Source organism: Esox lucius, chromosome 24 (assembly GCF_011004845.1).
Source record: "Esox lucius isolate fEsoLuc1 chromosome 24, fEsoLuc1.pri, whole genome shotgun sequence".
In the NCBI taxonomy this organism is placed as follows: domain Eukaryota; kingdom Metazoa; phylum Chordata; class Actinopteri; order Esociformes; family Esocidae; genus Esox; species Esox lucius.
Window position 1 is genome coordinate 15,200,781 of NC_047592.1, and position 27,662 is coordinate 15,228,442.

The 27,662-nt window shown below is 41.5% G+C and overlaps 1 pseudogene; it reads right to left on the minus strand.

Moving 5' to 3' along the window:
* Nucleotides 1–5,524: 5,524 nt before the first annotated feature.
* LOC105009142 lies at nucleotides 5,525–15,578 on the minus strand (annotated as a pseudogene).
* Between the last annotated feature and the right edge of the window lie 12,084 nt (nucleotides 15,579–27,662).

Genomic DNA, 27,662 nt, shown 5'->3' on the forward strand with positions numbered 1-27,662 from the left:
CACAATCTGCTTAGTTACTGGGATTTTCACGCACAACCATTTCTAGGGTTTACAAAGAATGGTGTGAAAAGGGAAAAACATCCAGTATGCGGCAGTCCTGTGGCTGAAAATGCCTTGTTGATGCTAGAGGTCAGAGGAGAATGGGCCGAAAATTGGACAGTTGAAGACTGGAAGAATGTTGCCTGGTCTGATGAGTCTCGATTTCTGTTGAGACATTCAGATGGTAGAGTCAGAATTTGGCATAAAACACAATGAGAACATGGATACATCATGCCTTGTTATCACTGTGCAGGTGGGTGGTGGTGTAATGGTGTGGGGCATGTTTTCTTGGCACACTTTAGGCCCATTAGTGGCACACTTTAGGCCCCTCCTTTAAATGCCACAGCCTACCTGAGCATTGTTTCTGACCATGTCCATCCCTTTATGACCATCATGTACCCATCCTCTGATGGCAACTTCCAGCAGGATAATGCACCATGTCACAAAGCTCGAATCATTTCAAATTGGTTTCTTGAACATGACAATGAGTTCACTGTACTGAAATGGCCCCCATAGTCACCAGATCTCAACCCAATAGAGCATCTTTGGGATGTGGTGGAACGGGAGCTTCGTGCCCTGGATGTGCATCCCACAAATCTCCATCAACTGCAAGATGCTATCCTATCAATATGGGCCAACATTTCTAAAGAATGCTTTCAGCACCTTGTTCAATCAATGCCACGCAGAATTAAGGCAGTTCTGAAGGTGAAAGGGGGTCAAACACAGTATTAGTATGGTGTTCCTAATAATCCTTTAGGTGAGTGTATATTCTACATATGCATTCATTAATATTTCTATCTCAACTGGGGAGAAGCACGTGTTCGAGATCTTATTCTCTGTTAATGAATCTTGAATATTATCTGTTTAACTTAACTCAGTGTTCACTGAACTAATTACCACCGTCACGGTTCAGTGTAGGAAGGACACGAGGCGGAAAGTAACACCCGTTGTCAACACAACAAAGAAAACAACAAATGGAGAGTAAACTAGTGATGGGACGCTTGAAGCGACGCTTCAGTACACGCCTCAAGATTTTCTAGCGAGGCTGGTTGTAACAAAGATCGGTACCCATTTCAGATAAAAGAAAACGTCCCTTAGATGATGTTTAAAGCTTTGGTTCTGAGCTGTACAACATGATTTCCTCGATTTTGGTTTAGAGTCCAGTTTAAGTATATAAGGAAGTGAAACGCTGTTCATGTTCGAGAGTGGGCAAAAGTTGTTTGATGACTGATTAAGGATATTGTTACTTGTGAGATTTTAGAAATTGAATCATCTACAAAAAAATTTGTTCAATAAATATTAATTTTTATAAAAATAAAAATTCACAAGGTTTCCCTGTTACGAAAGCACTATTCTCCCATCGCTGTCCAGATAAAAAAGCATTATTCTCCCCTCACTGTCCAGTTACAAAAGCATTAATCTCCACTCACTTTCCAGTTACAAAAGTGTTAATCTGCACTCACTGTCCAGTTGAAAAAGCATTATTCCCCCTAACTGTCCAGTTACAAAAGTACTGTTGCCAGTTCAAAACACATGTAAATTTGAAGAGCACACAAAAAACGCCTTTCTTTATTTCTTTGCTCAAATTAACGTGCACTTTTAGCTTCAGCATTTACCCATTAATTATAGAGATAAAAACAAACATTTAGGAAAAATAAGAACACTCAAATTAATTGTGTGAACAGGCTTTTGTAAAAAAAAAAAAAAAAACATTATAGGCTATAGTTATATTAACAATTTTGACTTTGCATTGCGAGTCCTGATTGAAGTCTGTTGAGCCAATCCAACATCATTGGGGTAATCAATATTTTAACTGCTATTAATTATTTTAACCAGTAGGTGCCCTCAGTGAGCGCTGTTTAGATTCTTCGAGAAACAATGTGCTGGAAAGCCTCATCGATTCAACAAGGACTCATGTAACCGTAAATTGAAGGGCAGCAGACACAAAGCTAACTCCAAACAATGACCAACAAATGAAAAACTTAAATAGGATTCCAATCAGATGCAAATGGAACAGCTGCCTCTGATTGGAGATAATGAAACATAAGCGCAGAGACGCCAAGAGGCACCTCCATAGTCAGGCCCTGACTGTTTCCTCCAGGCACATAGAGATGCCTAAAGGCCCCCAGCCAGGACCTGACAACCACCTGTTCTGAAACCGTCAACTAGCTCATGCCAGTGGTTTGTATCACGACAGTTCCTGTGTGAACTATTAATCGTTCTTGTTTTTGTGTTCCCAGTTTGTGTCAGGTCTTGGTTAGTATCTCTTATTTATTTATTTTTATTCATTCCTTTTGTGATCCTGTTCCAGCCCTTCGTCATTGTTTTCTGTTTAATGAAGTCTCTTCCGCTATTGGATCCTGGCCTCTCGTCCCTAGTCAGTTACACCTGAGCCCATGCAATGATTTCCACCACAGAATCGTGTCGGTTTTTAAATGCAGTGCCCGAAGATCACAGCCATCCATTATTAGTTTTCGTCCCTGGCATTCAGAGATTTCTCTGGATTCTCTGAATCTTTTAATTATATTATGTACCATAGATGATGAGATCCCCAAAATCTTTGTAATCTTATGTTGAGAAATGTACTATTTGCCTGCACTATTGGGTTCAGGTCTGGAGACTGGCTAGGCCACTCCAGGACCTTGAGATGCTTCTTACGGAGCCACTCCTTAGTTGCCCTGGCTGTGTGTTTTGGGTCGTTATCATGCTGGAAGACTTAGCCACAACTTCTTCAATGCTCTTACTGATGGAAAATCCTGTCCTCTGGTGGGAACTGTGCTCACAGCCCAACACTGTGTAGTTCTGGGCTGATCCCTCACCTTCCTCATGATTATTGATGCCCCACGAGGTGAGATCTTGCATGGAGCCCCAGACCGAGGGAGATTGACCGTCATCTTGAACTTCTTCCATTTTCTAATAATTACACCAACAGGTATCTCGAATAGTCAGTATATCATTCTTGGTTTCTTGTACACTTAAAATGTTCACCCGGCACAGGCAGAAGAGGACTGGTCATCCCTTCGAGTCTGGTTCCTCTATAGGTTTCTTCCTATATTTCGGCCCCTTTTAAGGAGTTTTTCCTAGCCACCGGGCTTCCACACCGTTGTTGCTTGCTCCTCAGGCCTTCAGGCTGGGTGTTTTGTAAAATCCCTTTGTGACAACTGCTGATGTTAAAAGGGCTTTATAAATAAATGACTGTTTGATTGTTGTTTAATCAGTGACACTTACACTTACCTACATTTAAATGTGTATATCTTTATTTTAATATTGCAACATGACACATTGTTCTACAGTATTACTATGATGAATACACTGACAGAGACCCCTCCCCTATCAGCCAATCACTGTGGGCATAATAAGTAGGCTTGTTCGTGGAACACAACATCATCCATAGCAATGGGGTCAACCCCGCCCTTTCTCACAGCTTAAGACTTCTCCCTGTTCCTTAGCTTTGTGAATAGGTTTTAAGAGGAAACTCTTTGCAAGGAACTTCTAAGTCCTCCTAGTGGTAAGAAAAAATGTTTTGTGAATATGACCCCATGTGTTTTATTTACACAACTACACAACTTTTCCAGTCTTTTGTCACTAGCATTTTTGTTCCAGCATTTTTTAAATGTGTTGCTGGCATCAAATTTAAAGTGGGCATATATTTTTCAAGAAACAATAACATTTCTCAGTTTCAACATCTGATATGTTGTCTACTGTTTTCTATTGAATATAGGGTTTCAATGATTCACACATATCATTGCACACAATCATTGCACATCATTCTGTTTTTATTTACATTTTATGCGGTGTTCCAACATTATTCATACCCCTCCAAATTGATGCAAATGTTTGAGAAAATGCAAGTTCCTATACCATTTAAAATGGTCTTGTAATTTCCACCATGAGAGAGCATTCTAATCATCTATAAATTGAGAACAGCTGAACAGCAGTAGTTCTCTAGTCAAATACTAGTCAATTGCAAGTAATGGCTAAAAACAGAAATAGTTACGTTATTCATTTGTCTCGAGCACAACATCTTACCGTGTTTTGTCGGTTGTTTATGTAATTTCCAGCCAGAAGAAACTTATTGGTCAAATGAAAATTCACTATGCCTCAATATTTGGCATAGGTATGAAAATGTATATATGTATATGGAAAAATAAATTTGTATTTGGAAATGCGGAAGTTCATTAAAACTCATTAAGTTCAATATTCCACCAGGTTTCGTTTTTTAGCCTTTCACAACTTTTCCAGTCTTTTGTTGCCTCTGTCCCAACTTTTTTTAAACATGTTGCTGGCATCAAATTTAATGTGGGTAATATAATGTCTCAGTTTCAACTAGTGATATGTTGTCTTTGTCCATCCATCCATCCATCCATCTTCTTCCGCTTATCCGGGGCCGGGTCGCGGGGGCAGCAGTCTAAGCAGGGATGCCCAGACTTCCCTCTCCCCAGACACTTCCTCTAGCTCTTCCGGGGGGACACCGAGGCGTTCCCAGGCCAGCCGGGAGACATAGTCCCTCCAGCATGTCCTAGGTCTTCCCCGGGGTCTCCTCCCGGTGGGACGGGACCGGAACACCTTCCCAGGAAGGCGTTCCGGAGGCACACCTCAGCTGATCCCTCTCGATGTGGAGGAGCAGCGGCTCTACTCTGAGCTCCTCCCGGGTGACCGAGCTTCTCACCCTATCTCTAAGGGATCCCCCAGCCACCCTGCGGAGAAAGCTCATTTCGGCCGCCTGTATCCGGGTTCTTGTCCTTTCGGTCATGACCCAAAGCTCATGACCATAGGTGAGAGTAGGAACGTAGATTGACTGGTAAATCGAGAGCTTCGCCTTGCGGCTCAGCTCTTTCTTCACCACGACAGACCGATACATCGGGATCCCTGTGAGGTACAGGGATGTACCTCACAGGGATGTACCTCACAGGGATGTACCACACAGGGATGTACCACACAGGGATGTACCTCACAGGGATGTACCACACAGGGATATACCTCACAGGGATGTACCACACAGGGATGTACCTCACAGGGATGTACCTCACAGGGATGTACCTCACAGGGATGTACCACACAGGGATATACCTCACAGGGATGTACCACACAGGGATGTACCACACAGGGATATACCTCACAGGGATGTACCTCACAGGGATGTACCTCACAGGGTTGTACCTCACAGGGATGTACCACACAGGGATATACCTCACAGGGATGTACCACACAGGGATGTACCACACAGGGATGTACCACATAGGGATGTACCTCACAGGGATGTACCACACAGGGATGTACCTCAATCGAAGTGACATTAGGAGATGCTAAACAGCAATGAGGGAGCCTGTTCGATATTTCAAATCAAATTGCATTTTTATTATAGTGGTAGTTAGCACAAACAGAAAGGTACAGTTATGAGAGGATGGACACATGCGTAGAAGTCTAATGTACAATTTATGTTGTTAATTTAGATATAATATACTTATATAATATATCTGCCAAATATACTTACTGAACCTAAAATAAAACATCACCATTTCTACAGTTGCACTGTACGGTATACACTTATACTTGTGTCTTTTGAAATTATTTTGGAGGATTTGATTCTTTATTATTGATGTAAATTGCTTTCAATTTAGAAACTCACATGCAATAAAGTAGGTTAGGCAGGCTAAGGTTTACAGTGCATTACTCTGCATAAGGTTTTGATCACAGCTCATTAAGGGCAGAGAGAAGATGGTGATCATTTGCTTTCTGCTTCATCATGAAGGCCAACGGGTCTACTGGGGGCCGGCCCATCCTGATGTGAGCCAGTAGATCCTGGGTCATGTTCAGGGAATTACGGGAGGTATAGATGCCAGAAAGGTCAGATTTAATCGGAGAGGGCCTGTACTCCCCACAGGTTGGGCCCCCAAGTCCTGGGGCACATTCAACCATGTAGGAGTAGAACAAGTTGCCATGATTTAGTGAACACATTTCATTGTTATAAGACCCTGCTTTGACAGGTCGGACAGTGCACGCCCCTAAAAGGTCGTCTTTTCCATTGAACCACCCTTTGTCTTCGTCGTAACTTTAAACTTGAGCTCACTGACCAGGGGACAGCTTGAACAGTGTTTAAATACCAAGGTTTCATCCCATCTGGGGTTGTTGTTGTTGTAGATCACACCTGTCTGCTTCTTTTCAGCATCTATGACCACCTTCACAAGTAAAATCAAAATGAACTTTAGTTAAAGCAACTGCAAGTCATTTGAAAAGAAAACGACCAAATTAGGATCTCCGAGACTTATTTTGGTATACATCATTAGGGATGGGGCTTATGAAATGTAACAATGTTAAATACTACATTTGCTACAAAGTGCACTTAGAAACACTTCTAATTTATTTCAATTAATTAAAGCAATCATACCTTGACAAAGCCATCAGTCTGTGAATCATTGTCCCCATAAAGGTCTGTGGCGTATTTTATGGTGACCGTTAGTCGGGCCAGGCCTTTCTCCTGCGGGCAGCACTGTCTGGTCATCTCCTTGCTGGCCTGGCACACACACTGGCAGGAGTCATGGGTACTGGGCCTGGAGCCACTCTTACACTTCCCAGAGCAGTGCTTGACCAGGGCGTGTTCCAGGATGTAGTCCTCCACTGCTTTCTTCAGCCCTCTCCTCCTACAGGTGTCCTTCACCAAAAGGTGGAGGGGGTGGAGGGAGTAACTGATGATGTCTGGAACAGTTTTCAGGGTTTTTGCCCAATCAGTGAAGCCCTTGGAGGTTCCACCCGTCCTGGAGAAGAGCAGGTCAGTTGCTCCATCCGTCTGTCCCCCCACCACCTCAGTAAACCTGTTTGTTAGTTTATCATTATTAGTCCTGTTCCACTACAACAAGCACCACATTGGTAATCAATCAAATCAAAATCAATCAAACCTGTCATTAAACATGCTGCTGAAACTCTCTTTGGTGTCATGACTTTTAAGGTCCTTCTTGCAGAACTTGGTCTCTGCTTTGACTTCGGCTGTTCCAGTACTGGTGGCAACAGAGGCCTCAGCTTCCAGACAGACCTTGACCTTCAAAAAAAAATACAAAAATAACGTGAACCTTTTTCAAACTACATTAATAAATGTATTTTCATTCTATTTTTAAATGGCCTTCACCTCATTCTCATTGTAACCCTTCAGGGACGCCTCACACACTCTCAGGGAGGTGACACTCTTCACCCGCCCCCCCAGTTGAACCTTCCTGATGTAGTGGGTGCCAAAAATGTAAAGGAAACGGGTGTATTCAGCCTTGGTCTGGGGGGTGTAGAGGGGAGGCAGGAGGCACAGGGAGCGAGAAAACTCAGGATGTAGAGGAGGGTCCTCAATCAACCGGTAACTAAGGAAACACAAGATGGAGAGTTTATTAGTAAAAGACTGCTGTCATCATGTAGGTCAAAAACATCGATTGGTTTGATTGTAGACCTGTCAATTGGAATATTTTATTTTTAACAACAATTTTCAACATTTGGGGATACATACAAAAGTAAATTCCTAATGGTATTATGGTATTTCACATTGCTTTGTCATATTAGAAACCTAACCCATTATATATTTTATAAACTATACCATCTTACAAACTCTACCTATAGCCTCTATAATCCAGACTTTTCCTAGAGGGAAATGTGTTATGGAGACACTAGAGAGCAGTGTTAGCTCTAATGCAGCTATACTTAGCGATGGCCATACCAGGCTTCATTACCGTTCTTCTAGCAGCAGGAGATTATTCTAGCAGCGCTAACTCAGATTTTCTTTTTCAAAATAAAACCCATCATTGAAATATATGAGGTAATACAGTTAACAATCTAGTCTGTACATTTTATGTTCAATGTCCGTTCCAATATTGTTTGTGTCTGTTCTTTTTTTACAGACAATATTGTTAACTATATTGCCATATAAATGTCAATGATTTTATTGTGATAAAGAAAATGAGTGCGGTCAGCATAATATCCTGTTGCTAAAATAACGCTAATGAAGCCTCGTTTGGCCATCACTACCACGAGTTGAACTAGGTAACTCGCCTTCAGTCTTCTAAGTGAACGTGGGTCACAATCCTCTGCAGTAAAATGTTTCTGGCAAACTTTGTATTAGATTAGATTAGATTTAGATTAGATTCAAATGTATTGTCATTGAACGGTACAAGTACAGTACAACTAAATGCAGTTAGCATCTAACCAAAAATGCAAATAGAGGGCAGAAGGTTTTAAATATAGTACAAGTGAAATGTGCCGATGTGCAATGAAGGCAATGCAGTGTAAATGGCAATACTAAATGTGCAATTAAAGCAAAAAAAAAAAAAGGCATTCTACATGTGCATACTAGGCAAATAAAGGAGTAATGTAGTAAGGTAGCATGAACAACCCGGATGCAGAAATAGCAGCACTGAAGTCCCTGAGGTAGACGTGTGTGTGTAACAACTGCAACAACTGAAAAACCTCCATTATCAGGCTTTGCAAGGCAATGTCAGAGTAGTAGTATGCAACAAGGACCTGAGAGGCGTCGTAGAAACTCTGAACAGGCTTGGGATCTGGAGGCTATTTGTCGTCTGGTACGTGGTTGAGAGATGGAACAGTAAACAAACCTTACAGATATGGCAATAAAGTTCACACTCACCTCGCTGATATCCCTGCCAAAGAACAGAAGCAGTGTATGGTGGCTATAGGAAATAGTTTGCTAGTGTAAGTTTGAATTCAGCCAATTCCGCCGGCTGTTTCGTCAGTGTACAGTTTAAAACAATCTATGTTACCTTGAAAGATACTGAATGTAGTTTTGCAGTAGTTTTTCTTCTTGTAATGCAGCTTTGGCGATAGAGGTACGAACGTTTCCATTTATGAATTGGACAATCCTAAAAATGCTAATTACAGACTGGACAGAGCTGAATAATGGATTATTTAAAACAGTGGCTATGTGTCTTCTGGAATATCTCTTGGTAGTGGATATTAAGAAATTTTGGAACGAACTGTCTCTTTAGGACAAGCATATCACCTGTAATAGGAGCAATGTGTATCCTGTTTGATGAAGCTGTACTTATCCTGCTTGGACTGGTCCATGACTCTCTTAGCAGCTCTGGAGTGGGTACCCCCCACCATGACTGACCCATTTGTCATAATGTCCAGACCAATCTTCCAACGGGCGTCCACCTACAGAATTCATAGTTTTCATTGATGTGGTTGCTCTGACAGCCTGATGGGCAAAACACTGTTAAAACATGGTGTCTAACACTGGGAATTCTATGGAGCTCCTGCACAAGCCCGTCAAATGTTCTACTTTTACAGTCCATGAATGTTTAGATCACCTACAAAACAAGATATGCAAACACATACCTTAGGCACCTGTGACCCATAAACAGCAACCCCCTGCTTTATTTACATCGTTAAAAACGGCGACATCCCTGCTCTAGTTGAACCTTGAGGAATGTGTACATTGCTTGTATATAGTTATTTCCCAGAATTCTGTCCTATTTTCTGTCCACAGGGTGTCATTCTATTTAAAAACTAATTAAATGTAAATACATTTTAGCACTAATAATTAGTATAAACAAAAACAAGCCTAGACTTTTTATGGCCACTCTTACTAATGATTTTAAACACATTTTATTGGGTGTTTTTGTAGTAAAATATCTGTGTTTTGGTGTTGTCCACCACCAGAGTTTTCCACATGTCGTGCCAAATCTCAAACATTATATATCACAAAATAAAAACAAATATGCATATGAATTACCTGAACTAATAAACTACATGCACAGATTGAAGCATACAGTGGGGAGAATAAATATTTGATACATTGCCTATTTTGCAGGTTTTCCTACTTACAAAGCATGTAGGGGTCTGTAATGTTTATCATCCAGAAAATCACATTGTATGATTTTTTAAATAATTAATTAGCATTTTTATTGCATGACAATAAGCATGTTGATCACCTACCAAACCAGTAAGAATTCCGGCTCTCACAGACCTGTTAGTTTTTCTTTAATCTGAGAAATGCTCATATACCTGGTGGGGAATCCATCCCCTTACACTGCTACCAAAATGAAAGCGTAAAAATATACCGACAGCTATCTGTACATTCAGTCAGGGTGGGTCAATAATGCAATTGTTAGGGAAGTGAAGGAGAAGAAATTCTTCTTTGTCAAAGCGAAGTTTAGTGCTAATTTACCTAAATTACCATTGGTTTCTATGGCGGGTCAGTGTAGTAGTGCAGCCCATTATAACGCAGAAACAAATGCACCAGTAATAATATAAACGTTTTCCCAATGTCAGGTAAACCATTCCTAATGTTTTAAATGACCCACAGTTGCAAGCCTGGGTTGCCATGGAGAAGTTGGATATGTGGAATTTTCTGCTGAAAGCAGTAGCGTCGTTAGCCATGGGCGTCCGGGGCTATAGCCACGCATCTTTTATGAATAGCCCCGGATCTCAAACGGACCAATAAAAAATTGCCCCTGATCTATTCATCTATAATTCCGATCGAGCATTATGACAATGTAGACTTGTAGGCTGCTGGCGTGCACATCGTCATTTTCCGCATTCAAAACCTTGAACTTTCTGTCTGTGTGCTTGTGCTAAGCCCCGAATGTGATCCTAGCGACACCTCTGCTCCTGCATTAACTTTTTTATAAATGTAGCTAACGCTATTATGTTTAAGAAGACAGATTTAGCTAGCCTCACTAACGTTAGCTAGCCCATTGCCATTGCAATGGCACTGGAGTTGCATCGGTGCAGATAAGAACAGACTATGTCATTCATTATAATGATTACATGAAAATATGATTGCAAACACAATCTATATTAGCGCAATCAAATGGAACTGCAACTATCTGGCATTGTGAAGTATAACTAGTAAAAATTGTCCAGTTGTCGATAATGGGCAATGGAAGAGACTTTGTTCTGCCCGCCAAGTGGGCATTCCCAAAATCCATGACGACACGTGAAAACTATCAGTTGTAATGGACATATCAAGTATACATTCATAAAATATTATTACTATGCATGATATATAAATATATATATATATATATCATCCATAGTAATAGTATATATATATATCAGTATATTGTATTGTATACAGTATATTGAATACATTCTTTGTACAACAGTAGAATAGCAGTTCTTGTAGTAGTAGTTGTAACAGTAGTAATAATAGTCGTAGCAGTAGTAGTAACAGTAGTAATAACAGTAGTAGTAGTACCTCTGAGTTACGCTGGCTCACAAATGCCTCACTGGAGTCGTAGACCGTGCTGGATATCTTCATGTGACATTGGTGTGAGGGTCTCCAGTCCACCACAGCCGCTGGGAGTCTCTGAGTCTGTGCCTCCATGAAAGGGTTAACACAGAGTGTACAGGTCCCGTTCTGGGTCTTCCTCCATTTATCCACGTCCACCACATAGGCCTGCTTGCGCTCCATGGTGACCACATCAAAACCCTCACCAGCCAGGTTGGTCCCGGGAGCTGACTGGGCAGCACTGCACTCTACTGGTTGGCCTGTGGTGCAGGAGGGCAGGACAGGGGGGATCCAGGCCCCCCACAGCCCCAACAGGGTCAACACAGTAGTCTGGAGAACTGGAGAGAAGGATGGGGTTAATATCACAATGTATTTAATAAAGTGTTATTTAATGTAGAACAAAAATTACATGGATTTTACACTACATTTTCAGACCTCCTGTTAAGACACATGCAGTGCTATTTGTTATAACAAAACAACATTCACTGGAATTGGTAAAAGTGCAACAGTTGGACATTGGATGAAAACACAATCCATCAGGAACTGACAGACAAAAAAAATATGATTTCAAGCACTTTGGAGGGCACTGGGTATTCAGTTTGTCAAATGTATTTTCTGTTTTAGATAGAATATGTTTGTTTTTGTTGTATCATATTTTGTTTTCACATTTTGTCCTAACATAAAGAAAATGCATGCAGCTCTAATATAGTTACAATTAGAGTATTTAGCAAATTTTTACATGGGGTGGAACGAGAGAGTGTCAGAACACAACACGCCAAGGCAGGAGAACGTTTCCTTATGCAGAGTGTGTTCTTTATTGTGCAGTGGACTGAAGGCAGTCACAGAGGTCGGACAGGCAGAAGTCAAAACCAGGACATCAAAAGGGCAAAAGTACACAAGGGCAAGGCAGATATCACAGTTGTGGTCAGGCTGGTATTCAGGGCCAAAAATACACAAGAAACGATCAGGATGGTCAAAACAGGCTAGAAGGTCCAAACACGGAAAAGCTATCACTGCATAAATACTGCATAGATAGATAGTTTATCCAAAAAATCATATTTTTCTAAATATTCACTAACGAAAATTTACCAAGAGTAATTCTTTTCCAATCATTCATTATACAGCTCGGTCCCAGGCTGGAATTAGCGTTCTTAGCATCGTCCAAATTCATTAATGTAAACTGTTCGTCCCATTACCTCAAATCTGCATTGCAAGTGGAAAACTACTCCAAACACTTCAAACTAAGACTAGTGGTATTGTTTAACTCAAAAAACATCACAATGTTATATTCCTCAAAAAAAAAGTTTCACAATCGAATTGTACTTTCAAATAAACAGGTTCTTCCTGGGTTTACCGGTCAGTTTTGTTCACAATTGCATTTATCCTCATGTTCTTTTGGGAAGTGGAGGTGTATATGTCACAGTAAACAAAACCTAGTATTCGTTAGCTAGACAGCAAGTTACCTATTTTGTTGCTGATATTCACCAAAAGAAAGTCAAAATGTATTCGCTTGAGAGACAAAGGAATGAGACAAAGGAAATGTATCATGTCTGACTCTGAAAACAACCAGGAAGAGGATGTTTTCCGGGGGATAGAACATTTCTTGTTCGAACCAGAATACACAGAGGATGGATTGACCAGACGAGAGGCTAGGACAGAAGCTAATGATGGGGGAGATGGTGAACCAGTTAATCCCAACCCTTGCCCAGAATATCTGGAGAATGGTGGTGTAGCTGTGGATCATACAATCTAATTCCAACTGAAAAGGAATGCTTTTGTTGCAATGAATGGGAACTACGGATTCCAATAGTGGAGAAGATGAATGACCCTGTCCCTGAAGCTGAACTCGTTCCAAGATTTGTGATTGATCATCCGGATTTCTCCTCCCTCATAAGTCATGGTGTGATGGAGACTTTTTTTTCATTGTTTTTTTACATTGTTTTTGGCGCACAAAACTTTGACCTGGAGGCATTGGCTCAAAACTAAACTTTTCTATTCAATTGATATCATCAAAGCTAATCAGACAATGGTAGATACCAAATGTATATAATTTCCCTTATTTAACCATTTAAGTAGCTTTTACAAGAGTCAATAGACCAGTATATCTAACAAAATCAAATATCAATGCTAAAATGAAGTGTTAGATGTCTGGATTAAGATATGGCAATGAATGAAGCCCCAAGGCTCCTCTCCCAGGTCCCTCGTACCTTTCTTTGCAAACAAAACATGATCGCAGCATTTCCTACAATGATACAAATAAAACTGATGGCAATCAATTATATTTGGGCCAACTAGAGATAGCCTCACCTCAAGTAGCTTCTGGTGGTTAAAGTTCACACCCCCCAATGATGTCAGTGCTGTAGAACAGAAGTTGTGCTGGGTGGCTACAGGAAATTGTTTGCTAGTGCCAGTTTGGATTGACCACATTCCGCTGGCTGTTTGGTTAGTGTACAGTTTAAAAAATCAATGCTACAACCAAAGATTACTGAAAGTAGTTTCAAGTGTTTTGAAGTAGTTTTCCGCTTGCAATCCAGTTTTGCTGAAGTGGGATGAACTGTTTCCATTCATGAACTTGGACAATGCTAAGAACGCTAATTACAGTCTCGGACAGAGCTGAATAATGGATGGTTGGAAAAAAATGGCTATGTGCATTCCGGAAAAACATTTGGAAAATGAATTTTTTGAAAAATAAGACCAACTGTCTGGATTCAGATTAAGGGCTACATTGTGATTTTGACATTTTTCCTGTAGAATTTCTTTGTCAAAATCATTTTGCAGGCCCCACCTTATATTATTGCTGTGTATTAAGGTTAAAATCAAGTGTTTTTCTTGTGCTGGGAGTAACACCTATGACTTCATGGCTTGGTTTTTGCTCTGACACGCATTATCAACTGTGGGACTCTATATAGTCAGATATGTGCAGGGCCATAGCCACGGTTTAGAAATTAGTGAGGTCCAGATTTCCTTTTTCTTTTGCAAGATCTTCTTCATGGCTATTCATACCAAAATGACACCTAAACCCAAACAAAGTTATACACCACAGTCACACAAGCACATTATTTATTATAGAAGTACATTTCCTTAAACAATGAATACATAAAATGTATGTCAGTTTTGAACGTATCATTTTTTTTACTGGAGGAATTAGTTCTCCAACCACTACAAACCAATAGGAGGGAGACGTTAGCTACTATTCACAGAAGGGAGCTCACTTCAGATGAGCGAGTTATGTTCAAAGCATCAAACTCAACCCGAACATACTGCCAAATGAACACCATTCTGTACAATTTGTAAAAAATGTAAGATGCGATGGAACGGTTGATGAAAAAAATGTAATATAAAAAATGTATAAGCATTGATATATTGACTGATATACTGATCTAGTGGGGGCTAATGAATATCGAATATTAAAATAGGTCAAGCGACGTCCCTGACTCTGGGTTGCTTAAATAATTTATTAATGATTGTTAGCTGTCCTAGTCACATAACTTGATTCATGATTCAAATCAACACAGGGCCTAAGCATCACACACCAATTAGAGAATAATTTAAGATTCAGCTCAGCGGAAACACCCGCTGCCAGGATAAACCAGATGTTTTCAACTCCCGATTTTACAGTTACATTGTGCCAATTGGTTTTATTATAATTTTTTATAGATATAAATTGTTGTTTTATAATTATCGAGCTCCAGACCTCGGTGACCTCATAGCTGGTTATGGCCCAGGGTATGTGCGTTTTAAAAGCCTTTCTAATCAATTGAATTTACAACAGGTGGATTCCAATCAAGGGAAACAGGATGCACCTAAGCTCAATTTCAGGTGTCATAACAAAGAGTCTGAAAACTCTTTGAGTCTGATATTTCTGTTTTCAATGAAACATAACAGTACTCTTGAACATTGGTGATATGTAATGGAATTTAATGGATTACTTAATGGGAAAAGTTGAATATTTTTGCCAAAGACCTTCAGCCAGCCTGACCGATCTGTTGTGTTTTTACTGACGTTTTATCTTCTCAAACCTGCCCATTACAGTACAGGTGTGTGATTAGTTAACTTTTTACATATTTCTGTTATAAAAATGTTAATACTTCAAAAAAAATTAAACCTGTTTTTGTTTTGTTATTGTAATGCATTTCATGTAAATTGATAAGAAAATGTCAATTTAATACACTTAACAATAAATTTCTACTGGAAACATGAATGAATTGAAGATTAAATCAGCATCTTACCAGACATACTGTAGCAATCACTACGGGTAATGATAGTAGATTGATAAAAAAGATTCTGGAACAATGGACTTGTCTGTATGACTTGCTGAATGACCGACTTACTGGAGAAACAGCAAGATTTTATCTGAATTTTTCCACCGTGAAGGGGGCTTTTATTTCATTGTGGTCAAGGCTTTTTTTGTACAAAGAGGAGGTGCAGTTTCGCTTGGTTACCTTCCACTGCATCCCGTCCTGGTGTTGATGGGGTCTCCACTTCAGAGAAACTTTTTGCAGACAAATACAGATAATTTATATTTGTGTGACACTGTTTTCAGGACCTTCACACGTGTGTGATCCATTTCTCCCTGATTAGTTAAGCATGCACATATCCAAACCAACTAGTTCTGGTATTGTCCTCGCATAAACATATTCTTCTTCGTAGATTAAATTTAGTCGGATTGTTCTGTCTACATCTAAGCGCATTGTACTTCTGGACTACATCTAGATGCATTGTTCTGTCTGGACTACATCTAGATGCATTGTTCTGTCTGGACTACATCTAGATGCATTGTTCTGTCTGGACTACATCTAGATGCATTGTTCTGTCTGGACTACATCTAGATGTATTGTTCTGTCTGGACTACATCTATATGTATTGTTCTGTCTGGACTACATCTAGATGTATTGTTCTGTCTGGACTACATCTAGATGTATTGTTCTGTCTGGACTAAATCTGAACACATTGTTCTGTCTGGACTACACCTAAATATACATATGGAGGACAAGGCCTCCACCTACACCCTGACCAATGTGGTGCCTCATGTCAGCCATTTTGTTTTCAGAAACTCACTTTGAATGTTTGATGGTCGTTTTACGTCATATTCCTAATAAATACATCATGGATGAGACCTGGAGCACTTATTTAGATGTCGTGTGCCACCAGCGTAGCAACTTCTGCCGTGGAAGGCAGTCCTACATGATAAATAAGGTGACTGTCTCCGGCACCACCATACGGCGGGGAAATGAGGCCCAACTAGGGATCACTAAACACCTGTGGTTGGCTTACTGGTGCCCACAGTTTGACCATAACTCACCCTAGGAGGTGTGTTTCATGATCCCCAGCTATGGTGGGGACTACAACTTAATGTTAGTCCCATAGGAAGCTACAACTGTAATATTGTAACTTCATAAAAAAGATGATGCTCAATGTAGTTTACAGCCATTATATACATGGAATATGGGATTTACACAGTGTAAAAACAATAGTGAAGGCATGGTACATGTGTTGGCCAGGACAGAGATTATAACTACTCCGTTAAAAAAAAATAATGGCCACGCCTCTTTCAGATGTATTTTAATTAAGTATTTTCTATCTTTCATTCTTATCAGCAGACACCATGAAAATTACAAGAAAACGAAAGATAGAAAAGGTTAAATTATAAAATTCTCAGTCTTTTAAATGAAACTAGCGTCTGTTGCTAAACTAGCCCAAACATGTTAGCACAACAGATATGTGCTGAAATCAAATTAAGTTAATGAAACCATGTCACATTATTAATTTAAAGGCACATCAACAAACATTATACACCTATAAACCACATTAAATAATTACTGTTTGCAAAACAAAAAACTAAAACTAAAATAGAGCACTAATATTTTAATCAAACAATTTTAAGGTGGTTTATTTTAGAAATATTTTGATAAAGGTTATCCCTTTTTTAACATCGTATTGAAACATGTCAGACACCTACAGAGATATTGGTAGCAGTTCAGTGACATTCACATAGTAAAATCCCTAACAGTGTTAATTTGATAAGGCAGCACCACAGTAAAACAATGTTCTCAGACCTGCTGTAGCTAATGACATTACCTGGTCTTTTCTGTGGTCAAAACCCAACTGAACAGGAAACGATTCATTCCGAAACATTCTTTGAGGAAGTGAGAAAACAGTTCATACTTTTACTCCTGTAGTCCAGCATTGTGCTTTAGAAGTTTTGATAAGCAAGGCACAAATACATTTTCCTTACAATGAATGGGTTCCACTGTGACAAAGTGAAGGTAAATGGTAGGTAGACTACACTTACAAGTGATATTCCTGTTTGAAGTTTGTGTAGCGTTGTGGTTGCCTTGTCCCTGGGCTATTGGAGAGGCCTCCAACTACATCACCGTAAATCCACCTCTCTCTAACCACCTCTCACTAAACACCACATCTCACTATACTCCTTCCATTTGATCATTTATTTTTTATTTTTGGAGGCACTAATCTTACACTGAATAGGTAATTTCCTGTTTGTTGAGTGTGCAAACAGATGTTATTGATAGAGCAGATGTCACTGGTAAGAAAACTATTCAATGTTTGTTGGATTTATTGAAAATGACAGCATTTAAATGGACAATACCTTTTAAATGGAAAAATATCAGGCTATGGCTATTAGTGTGTAACATTGTTTGTTCTCAAGTTATCTGGTTACCTGTCAACTCTAAAGCAGGTTCAATGACATTAGCTAGTTAGGCAGCTAACGTAAAAAATCTTGTACTAGGAAATTTTCAATATCTGGATAACATCAATTACCCAAAAGCTGTTCTCTCCATATACCGCCGTTATTAATAATGTGTATCAGCTATTAGCTTTTTGCAATAACAAACCATTAATGCCTTCTATTAACTAACCATTAATGTTATCTCAATTAGTATTTGGTAGCATTGCCTTTAAATAGTATATAGCAAAAAGTATTTAGTCAAACATTTCGGGTAGCCTTCCACAAGGCTTCTTGCTCGCATTTTCAGTTCCACCCACACATTTTCTATAAAATTGAGGTCTGGCCTTTGTGATGGCCACTCCAATACCTTGTCTTGGTTGTACCCTAAGTGGTCGGTGAGAATTTTGGCCGGATTTCACTACTATTTCACTACTGTATCCTGGTAATCAAAACCCCCTTGGCTACAATAAAAACACATAAAACAGACTTCTGGGTCACCATTTAGAAAACTCATCTATTGGAAAGGCAAAAAAATATTTTTTAAAGCATCATAACATTTTGTGTCAATGGTGTTCCCTCATATTTTCATGCCTTTACTGTCAAATTACACTGTATTAGGTTGAAACTAATGAAAATAATTAATAATAGAAGGTAAAAAATATTGGCACCCCCAAAAAATGTGGTTCTTCTACCTAAAAATAAAACACCATACCATACCATACCATCTTCTTCCGCTTATCCAGGGCCGGGTCGCGGGGGCAGCAGTCTAAGCAGGGATGCCCAGACTTCCCTCTCCCCAGACACTTCCTCTAGCTCTTCCGGAGGGACACCGAGGCGTTCCCAGGCCAGCCGGGAGACATAGTCCCTCCAGCGTGTCCTAGGTCTTCCCGGGGTCTCCTCCCGGTGGGACGGGACCGGAACACCTTCCCAGGAAGGCGTTCCGGAGGCATCCGAAAAAGATGCCCAAGCCACCTCAGCTGACCCCTCTCGATGTGGAGGAGCAGCGGCTCTACTCTGAGCTCCTCCCGGGTGACCGAGCTTCTCACCCTATCTCTAAGGGATCGCCCGGCCACCCTGCGGAGAAAGCTCATTTCGGCCGCCTGTATCCGGGATCTTGTCCTTTCGGTCATGACCCAAAGCTCATGACCATAGGTGAGAGTAGGAACGTAGATTGACTGGTAAATCGAGAGCTTCGCCTTGCGGCTCAGCTCTTTCTTCACCACGACAGACCGATACATCGACTGCATTACTGCAGAAGCTGCACCGATCCGTCTGTCAATCTCCCGTTCCATCCTTCCCTCACTCGTGAACAAGACCCCTAGATACTTAAACTCCTCCACTTGAGGCAGGCACTCTCTACCAACCTGAAGTGGGCAAGCCACCCTTTTCCAACTGAGGACCATGGCATCGGATTTGGAGGTATTGATTTTCATCCCCACCGCTTCACACTCGGCTGCAAACCGTCCCAGCGCATGCTGAAGGTCCTGGTTAGAAGGGGCCAACACGAAAACATCATCTGCAAAGAGCAGAGACGAAATTGTGTGGTCCCCAAACCTGACACCCTCCGGCCCCTGGCTGCGCCTAGAAATTCTGTCCATAAAAATTACGAACAGAACCGGTGACAAAGGGCAGCCCTGCCGGAGTCCAACATGCACTGGAAACAAGTCTGACTTACTGCCGGCAATGCGGACCAAGCTCCTGCTTCGGTTGTACAGGGACCTGACAGCCCTTAGCAAAGGACACAGGACCCCATATTCCCCAAGCACCCTCCACAAGATGCCGCAAGGGACACAGTCGAATGCCTTCTCCAAATCCACAAAACACATGTGGATTGGTTGGGCAAACTCCCATGAACCGTAGAGGGTATAGAGCTGGTCCAGTGTTCCACGGCCCGGACGAAAATCACACTGTTCCTCCTGAATCCGAGGTTCTACTATCGGCCGTATTCTCCTCTCCAGAACCCTGGAATAGACTTTCCCGGGGAGGCTGAGAAGTGTGATCCCCCTATAGTTGGAACACACCCTCCGGTCCCCCTTCTTTAAAAGAGGGACCACCACCCCGGTCTGCCATCCCAGAGGCACTGTCCCCGACCGCCACGCGATGTTGCACAGGCGTGTCAACCAAGACAGCCCCACAACATCCAGAGACTTGAGGTACTCAGGGCGGATCTCATCCACCCCCGGTGCCTTGCCACCGAGGAGTTTCTTGACCACCTCAGTGACTTCAGCCCGGGTGATGGACAAGTCCACCTCTGAGCCCTCATCCTCTGCTTCCTCAATGGAAGAAGTGACAGCGGGATTGAGGAGATCCTCGAAGTACTCCTTCCACCGCCCGACGACATCCTCAGTTGAGGTCAACAGCTGCCCACCTCTACTGTAAACAGCGTTGGTAGGGCACTGTTTCCCTCTCCTGAGGCGCCGGATGGTTTGCCAGAATCTCTTCGAGGCCAGCCGATAGAGTCCGCTTGGCCTGTCGGTACCCGTCAGCTGCGTCAGGAGTCCCACAAGCCAACCAGGCCTGATAGGACTCCTTCTTCAGCTTGATGGCATCCCTTACTTCCGGTGTCCACCACCGGGTTCGGGGATTGCCGCCTCGACAGGCACCGGAGACCTTACGGCCACAGCTCAGAGCGGCCGCTTCGACAATGGCGGTGGAGAACATGGTCCACTCGGACTCAATATCTCCAGCCTCCCTCGGGATCCAGTCGAAGCGCTGCCGAAGGTGGGAGTTAAAGATCTCTCTGACAGGAGACTCGGCCAGACGTTCCCAGCAGACCCTTACAGTACGCGTGGGCCTGCCGAGTCTGTCCAGCTTCCTCCCCCGCCATCGGATCCAACTCACCACCAGGTGGTGATCAGTTGACAGCTCCGCCCCTCTCTTCACCCGAGTGTCCAAGACATACGACCGCAGGTCAGATGAGACGACAACAAAGTCGATCATCGACCTGCGGCCTAGGGTGTCCTGGTGCCACGTGCACTGATGGACACCCTTATGCTTGAACATGGTGTTCGTTATGGACAAACTGTGACTAGCACAGAAGTCCAATAACTGAACACCACTCGGGTTCAGATCAGGGGGGCCGTTCCTCCCAATCACGCCCCTCCAGGTGTCACTGTCGTTGCACACGTGGGCGTTGAAGTCCCCCAGTAGAACAATAGAGTCCCCAGTCGGAGCACTTTCCAGCACCCCTTCCAGAGACTCCAAGAAGGTCGGGTACTCTGCACTGCCGTTCGGCCCGTAGGCACAAACAACAGTGAGAGACCTATCCCCGACCCGTAGGCGCAGGGAAACGACCCTCTCGTTCACCGGGGTAAACTCCAACACATGGCGGCAGAGCTGGGGAGCTATAAGCAAACCCACACCAGCCCGCCGCCTCTCACCATGGGCAACTCCAGAGTGGTGAAGAGTCCATCCTCTCTCAAGGATTGTGGTTCCAGAGCCCAAGCCCGTGCGTAGAGGTGATCCCAACTATCTCTAGTCGGAACCTCTCAACCTCACGCACTAACTCAGGCTCCTTCCCCGCCAGCGAGGTGACATTCCACGTCCCTAGAGCTAGTTTCCGTGTCCAGAGATCGGGTTGTCTAGGCCCCTGGCTTCGACTGCCGCCCGATCCTCTTTGCACCGGCCCCTTATGGTCCCTCCTGTGGGTGGTGAGCCCACGGGAGGGCGGCCCCACGTCGCCCGTTCGGGCTGAGCCCGGCCGGGCCCCATGGGGGAAGGCCCGGCCACCAGGCGCTCGCATACGAGCCCCAACCCCGGGCCTGGCTCCAGGGTGGGGCCCCGGCTGCGCCATACCGGGCGACGTCACGGTACTCATAATTTTATTCATCATTAAGGGGGTTTTGAACCGCTCTTAGTCTGACCCATCGCCTAAGACCTGTTTGCCTTGGGAGACCCTACCAGGGGCATATAGCCCCAGACAACATAGCTCCTAGGGTCACTCGGGTACTCAAACCCCTCCACCACGTTAAGGTGGCAGTTCTTGGAAAATAAAACACAATAAAATAAAAAATTATGATTTTATATCACTTCTTTTGGGGTGTAATGACGCAGAACGGCCACTAGATCGCTAGTTACATTTGGACTTGTATAATTTATAAACTCAGATGTATCACGGTTTAAAACATCATATATAGTGATTACCCTTGTAATAGTGATTACACTATAGTGATTACACTCACCTAAAGGATGATTAGGAACACCATACTAATACTGTGTTTGACCCCCTTTCGCCTTCAGAACTGCCTTAATTCTACGTGGCATTGATTCAACAAGGTGCTGAAAGCATTCTTTAGAAATGTTGGCCCATATTGACAGGATAGCATCTTGCAGTTGATGGAGATTTGTGAGATGCACATCCAGGGCACAAAGCTCCCGTTCCACCACATCCCAAAGATGCTCTATTGGGTTGAGATCTGGTGACTGTGAGGGCCATTTCAGTACAGTGAACTCATTGTCATGTTCAAGAAACCCATTTGAAATGATTCGAGCTTTGTGACATGGTGCATTATCCTGCTGGAAGTAGCCATCAGAGGATGGGTACATGGTGGTCATAAAGGGATGGACATGGTCAGAAACAATGCTCAGGTAGGCCGTGGCATTTAAACGATGCCCAACTGGCACTAAGGGGCCTAAAGTGTGCCAAGAAAACATCCCCCACACCATTACACCACCACCACCAGCATGCACAGTGGTAACAAGGCATGATGGATGCATGTTCTCATTCTGTTTACGTCAAATTCTGACTCTACCATCTGAATGTCTCAACAGAAATCGAGACTCATCAGACCAGGCAACATTCTTCCAGTCTTCCACTGTCCAATTTTGGTGAGCTCGTGCAAATTGTAGCCTCTTTTTCCTATTTGTAGTGGAGATGATTGGTACCCGGTGGGATCTTCTGCTGTTGTAGCCCATCCGCCTCAAGGTTGTGCGTGTTGTGGCTTCACAAATGCTTTGCTGCATACCTCGGTTGTAACGAGTGGTTATTTCAGTCAAAGTTGCTCTTCTATCAGCTTGAACCATTCGGCCCATTCTCCTCTGACCTCTAGCATCAACAAGGCATTTTCGCCCACAGGACTGCCGCATACTGGATGTTTTTCCCTTTTCACACCATTCTTTGTAAACCCTAGAAATGGTTGTGCATGAAAATCCCAGTAACTGAGCAGATTGTGAAATACTCAGACGTCTGGCAACAACAACCATGCCACACTCCAAATTGCTTAAATCACCTTTCTTTCCCATTCTGACATTCAGTTTGGAGTTCAGGAGATTGTCTTGACCAGGACCACACCCCTAAATGCATTGAAGCAACTGCCATGTGATTGGTTGATTAGATAATTGCATTAATGAGAAATTGAACAAGTGTTCCTAATAATCCTTTAGGTGAGTGTACATACATACATATAGCTGTTTTATACATAAAATTTTAGCTTTCAGGATCGCATGTAATCATTGTTTACCAGTAACTTTATTGACGGTTGACTTGACCTGTGTGCTTCACAGGCATTTTTTTTCAATATATCATTGGAGAGTAGGCATTAATGTTGTGAAACGTGTTTACTCTGCACTAGTTTTACAACAACAGCCGAAAAACGTGTTAGTTGGCTACACATCCGGATGTGAGGATATTTCTCCTTGTTTCCCGCACCCCAATATTTCTCTTTGTTTGCCGCACCCCAGTCTCACTCCATAAACCCATCAAACAAGAACGCAAGCCATGTTTCACCTAACAATTAGTCATGAGGTGCTGTGTTGCGTGAATCCACCTTCTAACACTTGTAGCATGGTAAGTTGTTATTAATAAATTATTTTGCTAATCTATGCTAAGCATTCATGTTTCTACCAACACATATTCTAATAGTGGAATTAACCAACAATATCACTGCTCTGCATGAATTACAGATGACCCTTGATTAATGTTTGTAGATAACATCTCTAGCCACCATGACTACCTTGTGTCATTGCTTATTTAAGTAATCTACTTTATTAATTTGTTGGGAATCATTTAATAGAAACACAATTATTTGGTTGTGGCTTACCATCTATCAGGCAATCTAATGTTTACAGGCCCTGCAGCTCTCCAGGTAAAAGGGGCTGGTATGTATTTCATACTGGAGCCAAAGCCCCAAATTAATTGTGATCCTAGTGACGCCTCTGCAGCAACACTTTTTTCAAAATGTTCTTGGTAAGACTTCACTTTTGCAGCCAGTCAGGTTTTTTGCCATGTGACTTCCTGTCAATAAATAATCAATGACCTTGTCACGTCCAATCCCATCGACAGCTTAATTTGTTCGTAAGGTCACACCTGCTCCATTTTACAATGTTGTAGTATTTCGGAAGATTACGAGCGTTCCAAGAGTACACAACACTGTGTATTCAAATCATAAGTAGGCCTGTTGGATTTGTAAGTTTCAAATGAAGCTAGGTATTGTAATAAGGATTTTAGCCTATTTGGTAAATTGTTGTTGCATATATTGGAAACGTTTAAAGATATAATAGGCCTAATTGTTGCAACATTTCCTGTCAAAGGTGATCTAATGTAGCCTGTACACTGGAAATGGAAACTGTTAATCAAGCTATTGGATAGCCACATTTTTAAATGATATTTTACGAAGGCGGACATTTCACTAGGGAATTGTCCCCTCCACATTTCGAAATTGCATTATTGTCCCCCTCTTCCACTTTTTATGGGGAAAAAATTAGGATGACGTGCTTCAACACCTGGCAGTAATTTCAGAGTGGCAGGCAGGCCAGGGCAACAAAAAAAATACTCAGAGGGTATCAAACTTTGACATCTCGCCTCTTCATAATCGTTTCTGGTACTGGTATGTGCAGCTGGACATCTTTGCAACAGAAGCTGCTTGTGGTTGAGTTTTCCTGAAGCGACGCAGTATAGTAAGGTGAGTTTTACTGAGCTAGTTAGCAACCTAATTTCTCACAATGTTGCGCACAAGCAGTTAAAGCATACATTGCCCGCCCTCTCATTGATATAGTGAACTACTTCCTATTTCAAACAAGGTTGATGGCAGATACCGACCAAATACCTTACAGCTGTTTGTATGCGTTATTGTAGCTAGCTAATTTACTTATTGAGCTACATTAAGTTCGCTAGCTAGTTAATTAGTGCTGTGCTGGAGAGCTACGCTATAGACATCTAACAAAGCTGTTTTAAGACAGGCTATAGAGCACTCTTCTAGCATCAGTCTAGATGGAATCATGTAACAGATTGATGACCGATATTAAGACGTTTAAAAAAAGTTATCAGAGGGTCTATCAGTTATTTACCAAATAATCTTTCAAATTAAAACATTTTGTCACGCTGTAGTAACGTTATACATGCTTCACTGTCATGCTAATTCAGCCTACATGACTTGGTGCACCATGTCTCAGCAGGATATTCAATTGTGTACTATTTGAGAATCCAGGAGCTTTACAAAACTTTTTCACCCTCACTTAAAAAACTAAAGTTCCAAACCTGTATTTTACTAACCTAAATGTCAAAGTTGTTGGATAGTTTTAAAATAATTTTCAACTATCTTTGCACTAGTATTTTCAATTTTCAGTGTGTACATTTGCTAGGTGAATTCTGAAAGACACTAAGGGAAGTTTTTACAACACCTCATCCTTAAATAATTCTAACATGGTTGTTTGGTACTAGAAAATAATTTCCCATTATATTAAACCCAGCTGAAACCTATTTGGTTTATTTAAATTAAACTTAACATTGTCTGTTTTATTGACTTGTCACAGTATGTAATGCACTGGCATGGTTAAGGTTGGTATTAGGTTAGAAATTGCAGAAAGGAATAAAAATGAATCTGAGGAGGTGAGGTGTCCATTTCTGAAATTTGACACAAAGAACTCTACCCTAATTTACTCCAGGAAAATGTACCTGTTCTTATTGTAAGTTGCTCTGGATAAGAGCATCTGCTAAATGACTAAAATGTATACTGTACATATTTTTATATTAATGCATTTGGTTTGTCTGTAAACACAATATTTTCATATACAATCTTCAAAGTGGAGTAAAACAAAAATGGAAATTGATTCCTTTATTAGAAACTTGCTAAATTAGCAATAAAATGATTTGACATAACTCAGTTCTGGTAATGGTGTGATGTACAGAAGTAACTTCTCTAATTTATTACCTATGTTATCTAGCTCGGCAAGTTTTAATATTATTTTTAACTTAACCTTTCAAATAGTAATTTCCATTTTCAATGTGTAGCTTAGAAAAATTAAGCTTTTAACTATACAAGATGTTCTGTGAGTGTGACATTCATCAACTATCTACTTTTATTACACTGATGCTGAGAATGTCTTGTTGTAATAATCTAAGCTATTCCACAATCTAAGTCAATTGACTGTGTCATTAGGGTTTCATCAGTATGCCAAAATCCTATTATGTTTGTTCCAGTTCACTAATATTATTCTTATGGCAAAAAACTGTCCTTTATGCAAATTCCTGTAAGTTAAAATGTTGTAAAGGTACCCAAATTAATATAGTTAAGTGTCAAGAAACACAACTTCTGGTGCAGTGGACATGCCAATCAGGCTTATGTTGGCACAAGCCTGTGAAGTTGGAGTTTTTGAAAAGTCACCACACCCATCCCTTTCGACCTAGTCTTGGAAATCAGTCCATATGTATATCTCTTCACCATGAAATTGTTTGCCACTGAGACCCAAAAAAAAATCGCCTTCATGGATTTTCAGCCAACTTAGTTATTTTGAAAAACACTTAAAACACTACTCATATGGTAGCAAATAACCAATCTTGATGTAGTTTGACATTTGGTATCTAGGTATGAATATCTTCAAGTGTTGTATAAACCAGGCCAGTATATAAAAAAACTACATGGGGTCACCATTGGACAGGAAAAACATCCAACATTGGGTTAATGTTTGTACACATGTGCAATTTGTCTTTTACCTTACATACCCTATTGCATAATTTTCATGCTAACTAAATGCTGAAACCCACTAAATGCTGCTTGCAGCTTTAATTGAAGTTGGAAATGTAAAGACAGTTGCTTAGTTACAGTAACATATACATTCCAAGGGGCTTCAAAGTTTCCTTTTGTAATTGCTTGGTCCCCTTAATCGCTGCATGCAGCTATATTTTGCATGGTAGAGTTTTAACTTGCATTTGTGGATGCAGCGATCGATTGTTTTCACAGATAATGATTTTCAGAAGTGTTCCTGAGCCCATGCAGTGATGTCCTCTACAGAATCCTGTCTATTTTTAATGCCGTGCTGCCTGAGGGCCCAAAGATCATGGCCATCCATTATTGTTTTTTGTCCTTTGCATGCAGAGATTTCTCCGGATTCTCTGAATCCCCAAACTCTGCAAATTTACATTGGGAAACGTAATTCATAAATTGTTGCACTATTTGCCCACGCAGTCAGGATGGGGAGTGAACCCCTCCCCATCCTTACTTCTGAAAGACCGATCCTCTATGGAATTACCTTTTTATACCCAATCATGTTATTGACCTGTTGCCAATTGACCTAATTAGTTGTGAGATGTTCCACCAGGTTAGGTTTTTTAGCATTACACAACTTTTCCATTTTTTCTTTTTTTTTTATGTTGCTGGCATCAAATTCAATTTGGTGATATATTTATGCCAGACCGCGTAAGCCAAAAAGAGCGAATGTCTCTTACTGTGTGGTTGAGTGAGTGGTTAGAGACACGGACTGCCATGTAGGTGACTG